The following is a 16,291-nucleotide window of genomic DNA, read 5'->3' on the forward strand; positions in this document are numbered from 1 at the left end:
TGCGTGCTGGGCTCACAGGTGCTCATCACGTCACTGTCTGCGCCCCTCAGCCAGTGGAGAATGCTCCTAATGGTTCCAGGAGCGGCTTGACCTCCATTCCCAGGTCAACCGCAGGCCCGGCTCTGCTCCAACCCCTTCCGTGTCTCTGCCCCGAGCAGGGCCTCTTCCCCTCAACCCCCTGCAGCGAGGAGAGGGCTTCTCACCCGGGAGCCACAGCCCCACCCCCGCCTCAGGACACGACTGCCTACACCAGACCTGGGCTTAAATCACACTTAGTGCCCGGGCCTCCCCAGGGAAGGCGCAGCACCCTGCTGTGTCGAGACCCTCCTGACCCCGGAGGTCGCAGAGCAGCAGCAACCCCAAGCCCCCCGAGGTGTGGGGAGGGTGGGACCTGGGGCAAGTAGTCCCAGGTCACAGGCCATAAGGGACGCTCAGGTGAGACCTGTCCTCATCCAAAGCAAGTCAAATGAGAGGTGGTCCCAGGTTGGTGACCCGGGAGGTCGGATGTCAGCGTGGGCCCTGGAGCCCCTTCCCCCGGGTGTGTCTGCGCAGGGGAGAAGGAGACAGTTGGGGGGGGGGCAGCACCCACACGCCCAGCACTTGGGGCACTGCAGTTTGCAAAGGTGGGGGGGGGGGTCTCTGGCACCTGCCCCAGAAGCCACCCGTGGGCAGAAGGAGCTGGCCAGCTAGGGAGCCACGCCCACGAGAGGGGGACCACGCCGGTGGCCAGAGAGAGGTTGCCTACAAAGGAGGGGTGTGCTCCCATTTCACAGGTGAGAAAACTGAGGCCCCAGGAGGACACAGGACCCCCACGAGGCCACACTCAGGTGGGGAGGAACTGAGCTTGGGTCCAAACCAGGCCACTCCACCACCACCCCCACCCTCCGGGCTGGATCTCAGTCTCCTGGGTGGAGGCGGCACTGCAGTGTGGATGGTTTACCTCTCGGCCCTGCTCCCTTCTCAGCTCCGGCCCCCGCCTCTCCCCAGACCTTCAGATCCACTGCCCTTACCCTAGACCTGCTCAAACGGGATGTGTTCAAACAGAGCGCCTCGTTCTGTGCTCCTCGGCAGTGGCTCAGGCCAAAACCTCTGATCATACCCTCTTCCCAGCAACACCCCCAAGGCCAGAGCAAGTCCAGGAGCCCCAGTGCCCCCTCCAGCCAGTGGCCACACCGGGATCTCCATGTTCTCCCGCCTTCCACTCCCCAGTGAGGAGGCAGCTCCAGCCTTCAGAGCACAGATCACGTCCCTCCCCAGCTTAGAGCCCCGTGGCTTCTCACGTCCCTCCCCACCCCAGCCTGCGGGGCTTCCTTTCTCTACCTCCCTGCCCTCAGTTCCTCCTGCTCCAGTGGCCACACGGGCCACATTTCTTTTTTTTCTTTTTCAAACCTGACTTTCAATTTAATTATCTTATTACTGATAGTTTTATTTATTTATTTATTATTTATTTTTGGCTGTGTTGGGTCTTCGTTGCTGCGCGCGGGCTTTCTCTAGTTGCAGAGGGCAGGGGCTACTCTTCATTGCGGTGCATGGGCTTCTCATTGCGGTGGCTTCTCTTGTTGCAGAGCACAGGCTCTAGGCGTGCGGGCTTCAGTAGTTGCAGCACATGGTCTCAGTAGTTGTGGCTCGCGGGCTCTAGAGCACAGGCTCAGTAGTTGTGGCGCACGGGCTTAGTTGTTCCACGGCATGTGGGATCTTCCCAGACCAGGGAACGAACCCGTGTCCCCTGCATTGGCAGGCGGATTCTCAACCACCACTCTATCAGGAAAGTCCCCCGGGCCACATTTCTGACCCACGTTTCTGATCCGCCCCAGGGCCTTTGCACTTGCTATTTCTTCTGCCTGGAAAGCTCTTCCTCCAGATCTGCACGTGGCCAAAGTCACCTCCTTTGCAGATAAAAACCCCAATGGACACAGGGAACAAGCCCTGATGGGAGGAGGAGTGGTCTTGTTGTCATAAAAGAAGCCTAAGTAAATGGCCACTTGGCTGGGACAGTGGAGGGGATTCCAATCTGCTTGAGGGTCTGGATCAGGTCCACCTCTAGGGTCTCTTGTGGCCTTGAGGGGCCTCCGTTTCTCCTGTTGTCAATGAAGGGGTAGACCAGATGGCCCCTCAGGGCCAGGTCTGATGGGAATGTGACATTTGGAACTATCTCCCAGGGGACCTCCAGTCATTCTGGCCCATCACCCCCAGGAGAAGGACACTCGCACCAACCGGTCAGGAGACCAAGGCCCTCGGCACGCAGGCGGAGCCAGGAATTCAGCCTCGCTGTGCCAATTTAATCCAGCCCCCTGTCTGGCAAAGCCCCATTACAGCTTGTCAGCGTACAGCAGGTACCTCCATCCCAGCCCAACTTCTCCAGCCTGGATGATCAGCAGAGCCGCTCAAGTGGATCTAAGATGCCCTTAATTGGAATCCTGACGATTCGGAAACTAATGATACACTCAACTCATCCTTAATTGGCGTGGTGCCACCGGAGACGCAGGGCGGTGAGAGCCGAGGGCCGGCTCTGACATGAGCCATCATTAGAGCTCCTCAGGCAGCTCTGCAGTGGGGCCGGTCCCCACCCCTGCACTCCCGGAGCCGTGGCCCAGCAGACCCCACCCCACCTCCTCAGTGTTCTCTCTGACAGCTGGGTCCGGGGCAGCTGTTTTTGAGGCTCCTAGGGGGCCCCGGGGCCTGTCCCCGTGTAGATCCCCACCCTGGGGGGCTGGTCAAATTCTGGGGTGCTGGGAGGTCTCTACTCTCCCTCATCACCAGCATGGCCTCCCTGGGTCAGCCTCAGCTGGTCTGACGGGGACCTCATTAAGGGTGTGGGGAAAACCAACCAGAGCATCGGGCCCACGTGGCTTCCCTGACGTAAGTTCTCAGTGCACAGCTCCCGACCCTGTTCTGAGCCTCACTTTCCTCAAATGCAAATGCGGATAAAGTTGCTGGTTCAGCCTTTCCCCCAGCTTGTTGGCAGCCCACACTCACTGCATGGCCAGGCCCTTGGAAAGACAAAGGAGCATGTGAGGGGTGTGGGCCCCACCGTCCCCTCCTTTGGGGGTGTCCAGGCTGGGCACACAGGCACGGCTAGCTCTGGACGACCAGCCAGCACAGCCTGAGCCCAGGGACAGCCCCACACGTGGGGTCTGTGAGGAAGCCCAGAGCTGTGTCGGTGTGCTGGGACCAGGCCCTGCAGAATGGGGCTGCGAGGCGCCCTGGGAGCCGGGGACGGTGACCAGCACCGTCAGGGAGACTCCAGCCTGGGGCCACCTGAGCTGCCTGGCGACCCTGCTCAGAGCCCATGAGGTTCAACTGGCCTGCTGCCCACTCAGGCCAGGCCCCTCTCTTCCCCCAGGGGCCCTCCTCCTCACCCTCGTCCTCAGACAGGGGCGTGAGTGGGCAGGGGTCCCCAGTGTCCGTAAGATACAACCCAAACTCCCTGGCACGGCTTCCACGCCACATCTCTCCCCACCCCCCCAGCCACACTTGTCCCCGCCGTCCCTTCATGCCAGAGGCTCAGTTGGGAAGGAATGACTTGCAGCTCTCCAAGGACACCTGGCTTTGAACCTGCTGTTTCATCGGCTTGGAGCATTTCCGCCATATCACACGCCCGTGGCTCGGCTAAAGCTCCGGCCGTTCTTCTTGATCACCCAGGACAGGGTGGGTTTCAAGGACCTCCCATGCACCCCTGTAGCCCCTGGGGTCACCCCAGCAGAGGAGTCGTCGCATGCAGCATCACTACCCGTTGGCTCATTCTTCTCGGCCTCTGGGCCACACCACCTGGGGGCAGGAACCGTGCCCGCCCCGCACCCTCGGTTCCGTGCACAGCAGGCATTGCACACCGCTGCTGAACGGCCGGGAGAACTGTGGGATCCAGAATCCAGCAGCTCTGGGCCCTGGCTCTGCCACTTCCTGGCTGTGTGACCTTGGGCAAGTTGCTGACCTTCTCCGAGCCTGGCTACTCACCCACAAACTAGGAGTGAGCACCCACAAACCTGACTTACACAGTCATTGCAGCACTTCTTGAATACGGCGCACGGTGAGTGCTCAACAAATGTATTTCAAAGTGTTCCGGCCCCTGCCTGGCACACAGTAGGTGCTCAGTACATGTAAAGATGCTGCTGGGGCTCCAAGGGCCGCTCACCTGGCTGGGTCTCTGGTCTCTGCTGGGAACTGGAGCTCTGTGACAGGCCCCAGCCCCTGGCCGGTGCCACCAGCTGCCAGACCAGACCAAGAGGCTGCCCTCTTGCCTCGCAGAGCCGGGCAGGATGGCTCAGCCGAAGCCCCTGGGCTGCTCTGGGCTCCCCGGGGCGACGGGGAGAGGCGGTCATTACGATGATTAACATGTCATTTCTCATCAGACACCACCTCCCAGTACTTCTCCGTGGTTAACATCGTTCCAAACTCCTGCCTTTTCTATTTCTGACTCTTTCTCTTGTTGGACTGCTCTGGCTTTGCCCTTAATAAATCTCATTTTATCCTTCTAATTTACTCAGACAAAGTTGGACGGTTTTAATGTCATGTAAATTATTAGCCTTTCTGCCAGTTTCCTGGTATCTGCAAAAGTTCACGCATGGATTTGCCAGCCTATCCTCTGGGTCAGAAAGCCACGAGCTTCGTGGGGGCGGCCCCCAGCCCGGGTCCCGGGAGCCGAACCCAGCGCCAGCCTCCAGGGCACCTGTCTGTCCAAATTACCTCTCGGGGGGCAAGCAAGGCACGGGGGCGAGGCTGCGAGCGTGTGTGCGGCACGCTGCTGGCCTCGTCCAGATGCGCGAGGGGGGAAGGGGCGCTGGGGCCTGGGACGAGTGAGGGGGGGGACAGGGAGGGGGCCACCCCCAAAGAGGCCACGTAACCTGAGAGTCTGGGTCCTGTGGGGGGGTGGGGAAGGTGGGGGGGTGGGGAGGTGGCCATGCCAGGGCCCCTCAAAGGCGATACTACAACCACGGACAGGGGCTTCCTTGGTGGCGCAGTGGTTAAGAATCCGCCTGCCAATGCAGGGGACACGGCTTCAGGCCCTGGTCCGGGAAGATCCCACATGCCGCGGAGCTGCTAAGCCCGTGCGCCAAAACTACTGAGCCTGCGCTCTAGAGCCCGTGTGCTACAACTACTGAAGCCCACGCGCCTAGAGCCCATGCTCCGCAACAAGAAGAGCCACCATAATGAGAAGCACGCACACCGCAACAAAGAGTAGCCCCGACTCGCGGCGAATAGACAAAGCCCACATGCAGCAACAAAGACCCAAGGCAGCCAAAAATAAAATAAATAAATTTTAAAAGAAAATAGAACTTCATTAAAAAAAAAACACACACGGGCAGAGGAGCTGGTTATGAAACCCAGATACTCAAAGAAATCAAAGGGGAGAGTGTCTCCGATGGACAGCAGGAGGCAAGGCGCGGCACCAGCGCCCGGGGTTTCAAGTGCTTAAAAGGAATTTACTATTTTTAAATAGCTAACATTTACTGAGCATTTAGCACGTGCCAGGCACTATTTTAAATATTTTACAGAGAATAATTAATACCCTTAACACCCCTGTGAAGGTAGGCATTGTGATTTTCCAACAGCTTTACTGAGCTATAACTCACGCACAAATCACCCACTCGGAGCGCATAATTCGAAGGTTTTTAGTACCTGCCCAGAGGTGTGCACCCACCACCACCAATCAATTTTAGAACATTTTCATCACACCAGAAAGCATTCCTGAAGTCCTCGGCCATCACCCCATTTCCCCACCCCTCCCAGCCCTGCTCACCACGTTTCACATAAATGGAATCACACACTCTGGGGCCTTGCGTGGAGGGCTTTTTTCACTGAGCATCACGTTTTCAGATTCAACCAGGCTGAAGCACGTATCAGGACCTCAGTCCCTTTTTATTTGCTGAATAATATTCCTCTGTGTGAACAGACCACATTTTATCATCTGCTCATTGGCTGATGGACATTGGGGTTCTTTCCACCTTTTGGCTGTTGTGAATATGCTGCTGTGAACATGTGTTTCCCTTTCTTGTGGGCAAATACCAAGGAGTGGAATTGCTGGGTCGTAGGGTAATTCTGTGTTTAACCATTTGAACTGCTGGACTGCTTGAAAACGAATCGATTTTGAAGATAAAAGAAAGGAAACAAGAGTGGTGCTTTAGGGCACGCGTCTGTGCTGTGTCTGGTCGGTGCCAGGAGACTGGGATTTTTTTGTCTCATTCATTTCTGTGTCCTCTGGCACCAAAGGGCCCTGTCATGGATGAGTGAGTGAATGAATGAATGAGGTGACCCAATGGGCCTGGGAGAAGAGGAAACAGACAAAAGAGGGGCGAAGTCTTGATTTTCCAGTCCTGAAGCCGAGCTCAGCTTGGGCGTTGCCCGAGCCCATGTGCACTCAGGTGGGACCTGGAGGACACCCCGCCGAGGGTCTCTCAGCAGTTGTTTCCGGTCGCCCGCCCACCCCGGGGCCTCGGCTTTGCTCCGGGAAATCGCAGCCCAGAGCCCCTCCTTCGCCTAAGTCACTGTCTTCCAGCCTCTCCCTTTGACAACACCTCCCCACGCTGTCTGAGAGGCTGTAATAGCCTGTTAAACAGCATAATGAGAGGAATAAAACCCACTGAGACGTGGCCCAGCACGGCACACAAAACCTGAGGCTGCCGCGGGCGGCCTAGAGGTACCTCGTGGGGGACGGAAGTGCGTGGCAAAGACAGCACAGCCGGGGGCGCGGGGCCGGGGGGAGGGGGGGGCGTGGCGGGGGCGGAGACGGCAGAGCCGGGGCGGGGCCGGTGCCTGGGGGCGGGGCCGGTGCCTGGGGGCGGGGCGGGGCCGGGCAGTCCTCGGAGGGACCTCCCCGTCCTCTGCCTCGCAGAGTATGCGAAGCGCCCTGCTCTCCGGCTGCACCTCCTGCCTCCGGGGCCGCGGGACTGTGCTCTCAGATGTTACACGCTGGGCCCTGGGCCCAGCCCCGCTTGTCAACCACCCTCGCAGCCGGCAGCTTAGGCGGCTTGGCGAGGCCCCGCTCGGCCCCGCGCCCCCTCGTCCCGCGTCTATGATGCAGCAGGCCTCCTCGCGGCTGCCTGCCCCTCCGCACTACCTGCCTGAGTCCCGCTCCTGGGTAATCTGTGTGCGTCAGTGTAGCACACGGTCTTTCCCACCATCGATATTCCCGGACCACCTGCTCCTCCAGAACCTTCCCACGAAGGGGTGGGGTCACCTGTGGCCCCTCTTTCAGCCTGGGCGGGCCTCCGATCGCCTTAATGGATAGAGTGCAGCTGAGAGATGCTCTCGGTCAGCGCGGCAGCTGTAACAAATACCACAGACCCGGCAGCGTAAACAGCAGACATTTATTTCCTCTCAGCTCCGGAGGCCGAAGATCCAGGTGTGGGCAGGGTGATTCCTCCCCAAGCCTCTCTCCTTGGCTTGCAGATGGCCGTCTTCTCCCGTGTCCTCACGTGGTCGTCCCTCCGTGTGTGTCTGTGTCCTAATCTCCCCTTCTTATTAGGACACCTGTCAGACTGGATTAGGACCCACACACATGACCTCGTTTTACCTTAATTCTCTCTTTAAAGACCCCGTCTCCACCACAATCGCATCCTGAGCTACTAGGGGTTAGGACGCCGGCGCACGAATTTGGAGGGGGCACAATTCCGCTCATAACAGCTGCTGTCTGACGTCTGAGGCTGGGATCATAAAAGGCGATGTGCCTGCCACCGGAGCACAGGGGTGGTGCAGTGGGGGCCGGGGGGAGGCCCACGTGGAGGGGAACTGAGGCCTCTGGCCCTCTGCCAGCACCCCCTGCCAGCCACGTGAGTGCGCCATCTTGCAAGGCATCCTCCCATCGTGGACCTGCCTTCCACGGGACTGGTTCTGTGCCAGGCGCTCTACCGACACTGGCTCCTAGAGCTCCTAGAGCAGCCACAGCAGGCCTGTGAGGTGGGGGACATAACTGTCCCCGTTCTGCAGGGGAGAGACTGGGGGCTCAGAGAGGGCAGGCCCCTTGCTCACGCCAGAGCAGGGCCCAGGAAAGGCTGAACCCACGCTGGTCTTAACCACTCTTGGCCAAGCACTGAATCGTGCTGCCTCAACCTGGACAATCCTCCCCTGGCCCCAACTGGCGGGTTCCACACCTGGGCAGGTACAGGGCCAGTAGCCAGTAAACATCCCCAAGGAGTGGCGGGAAAAAATTACAAAAGTTACAAGATGACACAGCCTCCAGGAGCCCCAGGCAATGGGCTGTCAGCCCCTCATTGTCTGTTGGCCTGTGTCACCCTGGGCAGCAAGGAGGGTGGGACCCTGAGAGGTGGGGGCTTTGGGTTGCCTTGGATCTTTCCTCAAGGTTGAGGTGGGTCCCAAGGATGTTGGAGAATCCTGGCACCAGGAAGGGCGCAGAGCCAGACCCCCAGCACCCCTCTCCCTCCCCGTGGGACCTTGTGGGTCTTCGTGGCTGGGAGGGCGGGTGTCACAGGGGGGCTCTGGGGGTGTGCGCCCACCCCCACCTCTCTGCACGTGCTTCACGTTTTACTCCTCTCTCTCCGCATGGCTTCCCCCACCCCATCTCTCTTCTTTCTCTGCAAATGGACATCAGATTTCCCAGACCCCATGGGAATAAAGCTGCCCCGCAGCCACCTGCAGGGACTGACCTGCTACCCCAACTGCTGATGTGATTGGTCTAGCTTAAGTCAGGTGACCAGCCCTGGTCCAATCATCAGGGCCCAGATGGGTATGGGCCGGGATGGCAGGGAAGACGTGACAGCTGGGTTCGCCCTAAAACCACAGCCCGCATCAGTGTCAGCTTGGTGCCTGGACTAGACCTACCGCTCCCGCAGCCACGTCCCCTGCCCAACCTCCCACAGCAATTGGCACGGAACCGGTCACATGTGGCTTCTCCCTGGATGTCAACCAGGTAGGCCAGCAGCGCACCTCAAAGGTCACGCTCAAGGTGATCTTTGGCCATCTGGCTGGAGGTGCAGTGTCCAGAAGCAGGAAAGTGATAGGACTCTTGGCCGGTTGGTCAGAAAAAGGAACATTCTGTTTGGTTCCGAGTGCCTGACTTTAGGGACATTGGCAGATTAGGATGGGAGGACCCGGACACCAGCTTAGGACACACGGTTAAGGAATTGGAGGTGGTCAGCAGAAGGGGAGGATGAGCTGACCACCTTCAGACACCAGACAGGCAGGAGGAGGAGGAGGGGGGGGGGTGATTCGTACATCTTCAGAGGGCAGAACACAATCAACAGAAGCAGATTTGACCAACACTGGAGAGACCTTCCCACAGCCAACCTGACCAGCATTAGATGTGGCTGCCCTGAAGGTGGTGAGCTCTCCATCACTGGTGGTATTCAAGCAGCAACAGGACAGCTGTGGGTCAGCGACGTCGTACGAGGTGCGCAGGTGGCCCCCCACGCTCCCGCAGCTCCTCCCATCTGATGCCGCCATCCAGGGCCGGCTCTGGGAAGAGAGCGTCTCTTTCTCTCTAAAAATGAATCCTCACTTCTCATCATTTCTGTCATGCTGAGTCCTACAGGAACAGCTGCTAAGAAATCACATTTGTACCTTCTCAGGAGCTCTCTTGAACTTGGAGTGCAAATTAACTTCATGTGATCTGAAATATAAAAGGTCGCTTCTCCCACAAATTAAAAGCTGGGAGCTGCTTGCCAAGCTGGGGAGCGTATCAGGTCCTGCTGGTCCTGCTGGGACGTCCGCGGGGAGGACCGGGCATCCACGCTGCTGCCACGTTCACGAGGACGGCTCCGCATCGTCCTCTCGCAAGGCCGTCTGCCCCGGTCACAACGTCCACCCAGGCTGTGGCCTCTCCATCCCTGATGGCCCGTCCCTGCTGATCTGCAGCCTCCGGGACTTCCAAGCGTACCGAACACCCACACAGGGCACGCGGAGCCAGGACCCTGTCCTGCCCATCTTCCTGGCTTCTTCCTGCCTATGTTGTGTCAGAAGTGGGCAGGGCACAGCCGAGGGGCCTTCAGTCTCCCCACACTGCACCAGGGCGGAAGCCCCCAAGTTCTCGTGTGTCCCCACACCCAAAGCCCCTTGGACGCCAGAGGTCCTGGCTATTCCCCCCGGCCCCCTCCCCACCTCCCTGCCTCTCCACCGTCACCAGGACCAGAACTCCCCTTTACTGCACCCCATCCAGGAATCTCTCGCCCTCACTCATCAGCAAGACTCAAGGACATCACTGCCAGCCTGGCCGTTGAAATGCTAAATAGGAGTCAAGGGAACCGAGAGGATGTCCTCACTCACAGAGCCGGGCTGTCCCAACCATCCCCCTCGCTGTGAGCTGGCCCTGCACCCTGGGCTGACCTTTCTTTCACCCGTCTGTTCCGGATGGGGTCCTCCCTCCTCCCCACCCAGGGGCCTCGAGGCAGCTCAGGGCTCAGCCCCAGAGATGGGAGGCATCAAGGGAACATGAAAGGCTGACTGTTTTGCTAGTGTCAGAACGTTGTGCCAGTACACAGGAGCGGGACTGAGGGGGAGCTCATGTGGCTGGAACACGGTGGGAGGCGGAGGTGAGCTGGGCCCGTGGCCTCGTGGCTAAGCATCCGGGCTCAGAGGTTGGAGAGGTCGGCCTCGTGGGCCTCAGTTCTGTCACCCGTAAAAAGGTGAGCGTAGCCCCATGCCTGGTACCCACTGAGTGCCTGGTGCAGGGTGTGGTGGGAGGGAGGAGGCCAGGGCGGGGCATGGACGCCTTTGGAGGGTCTGGAGGAGACTAGGAAGCGTGGGGAGAATAACCAGGCCACACCTCCGGGAAGGGCCTGTGTCCTGTGTTCTCGGCCAGCTCCTTGTCACGGGGGGAAGGGGAGCGTGGGCTCCCCAACCAGTGCCCATGTGGGCTGGGGGCCAGTTAGGGGCAGAGGCTCACAGATTGGTTCATTTCCAATAGAAACTGCACCATGGCTGCATGGGGTCCCTGCAGGATTTCTAGAACCTCCAAATTGATCTTAATTTCAAATCCCAATTACTTGCTCTTAAGGAAGAAGTTGGGAAGATGTAGCTGGGTCCAGGAGGGTGGGCTTAGGGGAGAGTCAGAGGGATGAGTCCTGCCTGATAAGGCCCCTGGTTGCAGCCAGCCTTGGAAACAGCGGTCCAGCAGCTGCCAGCTTTCACCTCATTGCAGGGGCTGCTCTGGTGAGGGGACCAGGGAGAGGTGGCCTACCCTTCCAAGATGGAAACTCACCCCCCTCAACTGACCAGACTGGGAGTGGCCATCCGTGGAGGACTTGGGATACAGCTGAGGGACATTGAAGCCTGGATGGTCCTCATCCCTGGGATGGGACATAGCACAGACCAAAGCCCTGTCTGAAGACAGACAGGAGGAACCCAGGGGGTACAGTCTGCACGGGACCGTGGAAAAGGCGGAGGGATCAGACAGCAAAGGAGCAGAGGAAAAGTCAGCCAAGTCCCTAACGAGCCAGCACTCTTGTTCTGGTCCCCTCAGCTGACCTGGACCCCTGACCAGGGGTGGAGGAGGCTGCTGCTACTGCTGTCTCATCATCACTGCCGTCGTCACCGTCATCACCATCGTCGTCACCGTCATCACCATCGTCATCACCGCCACCATTACCTCCATCATCCCCATCATCACCATAAACATCATCATCATCATCTCCACCACCACCATCACTATTACCTCTATCGCCACCATTATCAACACTTTCATCACTGCCATCATCACCATCACTATTATCATCACCATCATCATCTCCACAATCAACATCACCATTATCCCCATCACCATCATCACTCCATCATCACCACCATCACCATGATTATCACCATCACCACCATCATCACCATCATCGTCACCCTCATCCTCACCGTCACCATCACCATCATCACTCCATTATCACCACCATCACCATGATTATCACCATCACCACCATCATCACCATCATCGTCACCCTCATCATCACCACCATCATCACCATCATCGCCACCCTCATCATCACCATTATCCCCATCACCATCATCACTCCATTATCACCACCATCACCACGATTATCACCATCACCACCAGCATCACCATCATCGCCACCCTCATCATCACCATTATCCCCATCACCATCATCATCATCACCGTCACAGTCACCACCGTTACCAGCTCACGGTCTGCGCATACTCTTTCTCCCTAGGCCTGCGCACACGCCGCCTCCTCCTTCCAGAACTCTCTACACAGCTTCACCTGGAGAAGAGCTACTCACTCATTAGGTCTAAGCTGGGAGAGCTCTTCATGGAACTCTCCCCTGAGAACCCCCCCCCCCTGTTCTGGGCACCCACAGCCCCTCTTTCCCCGTCACAGCACTGAGTGCACTAGACTGGAGCTGCGTGTCGAACGTCTGTCCCTTCAGCGAGGAGGGAGGCCCCTTGAAGGCAGCCGTGCACACTCACGCCCCCCAGCCCTGGAGAAGGCCCGCTCCGTAAACAGGTCAGCGCTCAGCCACTAAGTGCCCGATGGGCTGTGTTCCTCCGCGCGCCAGGCGGGCCCTGGGCCAGTGTTTTACACGCACGATTTCTACCTCTTAGAGCGCCTCAGAGTTCAGGCCTTGCCGGCAAGGACGCCGCCATTCAGAGACAGGGACTGACTCAGCCGGGGGTGCGCAGCGCCTCGGAGGCCACGCCAGGATGGGGGGCCAGGCGACCCTCACCCCAGACGCAGCACTGCGGCTCGGTCCGCGAGGCTCGGGCTCCCAGCTCTTGACTGGGGTCTGGTTTGCGTGGCCTTCCCAGCGTCACTGCACAGCCTCCCGTGCTGATCGCCACTGCGCAGAACCCCACCCCGCACGCCCACGAGCTTGACACAGACAGCCGTCGGTCACTGCCAGCGTGGTGGCACCGTCGTCAGAGCCCTTCTCTGGAGGCCCGAATCAGCACGCCCCGCCCTGGTCTCCGATGGGAGACCCTCAGCCATGGCCTCCTGCTCACCAGGTGTCCACTCCAGTCCTGCCACCAGCCCGGGCGTTGGACCAACCTGAGGCCTGGTTGAGAGTTCCCTGACCCCCTGCACTCTGCTAAGTCAGGACTAACCAGGGCCGTCCCCTGCAACCTGGGGCCTGCAAAACCGTGCTTCATCAGCCTTCCAAGAGTCCCGAGACCAGGCACAACCCCTTCTCCATGTGTTTGGGGCACGTGGCCGGGCACGCCCATCCCCAAGCACCCGTCAGGCCCTGAAGGCCTGGACAGCCCTGGCTTTCTGAATCTTGGGTTGTAGGGGCCACACACACCGTGCACACACACATCCACATGCCGGGCACACAGCACCCAGGCAGAAGGCCCCCGGGTCTTTGCATCCGACACCCACTGAGCCTGCCCTGGTCCACCCTGAGGACGGCCCGCCGCCTGGCCACCCTGCTTCCCCAAATCTGCTCATCTGACATCAAGGGCTCCCAAGGGGAGAGAAACCCAGGAAACATAATGAATCCGGAGAACCTTCATTATTAGTTCAACCTTCTGGCTGAATTGGAGTTTACACCAGAGAGTCAGCCTGGCAAGGCAGCAGGGTGCCAGAAGCTTCTCTCGGATTTGGGGGAATCAGGATGGGAAGGGGTCCCAGAGACCAAGTAACTGATGAGAACTGGAGGTCCGGGGTGGGGGGTCGTCCAGTATCACCCAGCCTCTCCTCCTCAAATCCCCCCGGGGATGTAGCAGAAGCAGAGGGACACAGCCCCTCAAGGTTGGCAAATGGCTTCCTTGCAGGAGGGCACGAGACCTCAGCACAGAGCTGGGCTCCATCCCCAGTACAGCGCGGCCGGAGGGCCAGGGGCTGGAGGAACAGGGCCGCTCACCCCTTCTCCCCACGCGTCTGACTCCTGCCCCACTGCCTTGTGAAAGATCCCCCACCAGGAGCTTCCCGTAACCAGGGCTGTGTTTCTCTCAGCTGACACAGGAAGGGAATATTGCAGCCTAGAGGCATTTGGAGATTAGAATGCTGTAATTAATTTTTAGTGATCAATGTTCGCAAGGCCTTTTGGAGATGAAAGTCCCGCGGCCCCCACTGTGTGACTCCACTAATGGAATAATAATCTGTATAATGGGTTAAAAACACACAGCCCAAGCCCTCAGGGTCTGTGGGAAGCGCAGAGCTGCTTCCTGTCAGTGACGAGTGATACTGTCATCCGAGGAGAGAGGCTTGTCTGTGTCTTCACGTCCCTCCCCCAGGACTCAGGCCTGTTCCAGCCCGGGCGGGCAGGCGTCCTGGATGAGGAGCTGCCGGTGGGGGCCGGGGGAGGGGACAGTGCAGTGAGGGGCCCTGCACCTGCCCCACCCCACCTGCTGGCCCAGGACACAGCTGCTCAGTGAATGGCAGGCTCCCATCTCACCTGTGTCCCCACCCCCCATCGTCAGGCCCTCACACAGCTGATTCCTCGTCTCCATCCCCATGGCCTGCTCGCCTCCCCGCTGCCCCAGCCCAAATGTCCCTTCATCAGAGACTCCCCAGGCCCGCAACCCAAGCCGGCGGCCCCGTTATTCCTCCCACAAGGCTCAGCCCCCGGAGCACACATTACGGACCTGTTGCTCCCTGTTTGTTCCCTCTCTCCTGCTCAACGGTGGCCTCTGTGATCATGTCACCCCCATATCCCCATGCCCAGCAGAGCTCCCTCCCTGTCCTGATGGCCGCTGGCTGCTTGGATGGGAGGGAGGGAGGGAGGGAGGGAACAGCATCCTTGTCCTGGGGCTCCGGCCCTCTTGCTGCGGGGCGGGAGCGGGGCCCTGGACCATCTCAGAAAGGCAGGAACTGGGGGAATAGCAGCGGGGGTGCCTCTGGGCTTGGGGTCTGCAGTCAATCAGGCCTCTTCTCCTGTGCAGCTCCCTGCCAGCCCTGCTAGGTGACAGCTTCCCCAGGCCCCGAGGTGCCCAGTCCGCCTGGGCTCTGGCCGTGTGCCCAGTCTCCGGAGGGCTCCTGCCTCCGCCCCGCCGCCCTCCTCATAACCCCCCCTGGGCGCCGCTGCAGGTGAGCAGAGAGTCCCCGGAGGCCGAGGGCTCGGACAAGCCGCGCGGAAGACGGGACGCAGCCCCAGCCTTGGCTCCTGCTCCTTCGCGGGACGTCGAGCTTCCCGACCGCCTGCTCTGCCCGTGCTGTGCCCCTGCCGGGGGTGCCACGCCAAGGCCACGAGCCCTCTGGGCCGCAGCTTCCTCTCCACGGGTCTCCTCTTCCCAACCAAACTGGAATCCCACCTCCGCTCACCCCCGTCCAGGTGACCTGGGGCCAGCCACACGCCTTCCTGAGCCTGGCTGTCTGGGGACAAAAGGGGGACCACAGCGGGTGTGGTCTTCAGTGTTCAACAAGATAATATCACCGGGGCACGAAGAGAGCTCCTGGCACGTGGAAGGTGCTGGAAAACGTTGGTCAAGCCTGACGAATCTTTCTAGTCCACGGTGCCTGGAAAGGGTGCACAGACAGACAGATCGGGCTGCCTTCTCTCCAGCTGAGAGCGTGGCTTGAGGCCCCCCCGTTTCCAGGCAAAGCCCTACAGGTTGCACCGGGAGCTGCCACCCTCCCCACGCGCCCCGCCGCTCCCCCGGTGGCCAGGTTCGTCCTCCTCCAGAAGAAGAAGGAATGAGGCAGGGGAGGACGAGACACTGGAGAAGCTGGCGAGTTGCAAGGGAGCGAGTGGATTTCTGAGAACCCCAGGTGCAGCTTAACCAACAAATGAAAATTTATGGTGATGAGAAAGAAGGAATATTTGGTGAGGCAGCCCTGGGGGAATCGGAACTTGGCTGACGTGCAACGAAAGGCAGGCTCAGGGAGACGGTGCGGGCGGGATTCCGCTGGGTGGGGGGAGGGAGCGACCCGCGGAAGGTGCCCCCCCACAGCCTCACCCCTCCAGGTGCCAGGGCAGGACACCCACTGCTGGTCGGCAGGTCCAGCCTGGGTGACTTAGTCACCCCTCGTACATCACGCGCTGAGCATACACTGAGCGCCTGCGGACGCTCCCGGTGCCGTTTTCTCAGGCCCCAGCGTCTCCACCCCCGCCAGAGTCAGGGGCTCCCAGCCCCAGCCCGTGGTGGTGGGGGATCACACCCAGCACTCTCGTGGCCGGGACTCTGGGGGAACTGCCTGCAGGTACGGCCACAGAGGTTCTCTCCACCAAGAGGCAGAAGGTCCTGGAAGGCTCCCCCAATCGGCCCTGTCCCAGTAAGGAAGCTGGTCCAGCCTTCCGAGGGCAGGGGCCCCGGGAAGGGAGCCGGCCCAGCACCACGGCCTCGAGCGGGAGGCCGCCAGGATGCTGCCGCAGGTGGTGAGCCCTGCTGCACCAGACGGAACCACCAGCCCTGCTCTGCCCGGTCCTCTGGGAGGCCGCCCGCCCCCAGCCCCCAGCCC

The 16,291-nt window shown here is 60.0% G+C and overlaps 1 protein-coding gene across 3 annotated transcripts in view; it reads right to left on the reverse strand.

Moving 5' to 3' along the window:
* LOC118880542 overlaps positions 1 to 16,291 on the reverse strand; it is a 55,145-nt gene that overhangs the window by 22,379 nt on the left and 16,475 nt on the right. The window contains exon 4 of one of the 3 annotated variants that reach the window (XR_005016330.1): positions 8,964 to 9,490. The exons of the other annotated variants lie outside the window; for them this stretch is intronic. The gene's annotated coding sequence lies outside the window, so the exon portion shown is untranslated. Of the gene's footprint in view, positions 1 to 8,963; positions 9,491 to 16,291 lie in introns of those variants that run through there. 3 annotated transcript variants of the gene reach the window in all.

This window comes from Balaenoptera musculus, chromosome 15, assembly GCF_009873245.2.
Source record: "Balaenoptera musculus isolate JJ_BM4_2016_0621 chromosome 15, mBalMus1.pri.v3, whole genome shotgun sequence".
Lineage (NCBI taxonomy): Eukaryota > Metazoa > Chordata > Mammalia > Artiodactyla > Balaenopteridae > Balaenoptera > Balaenoptera musculus.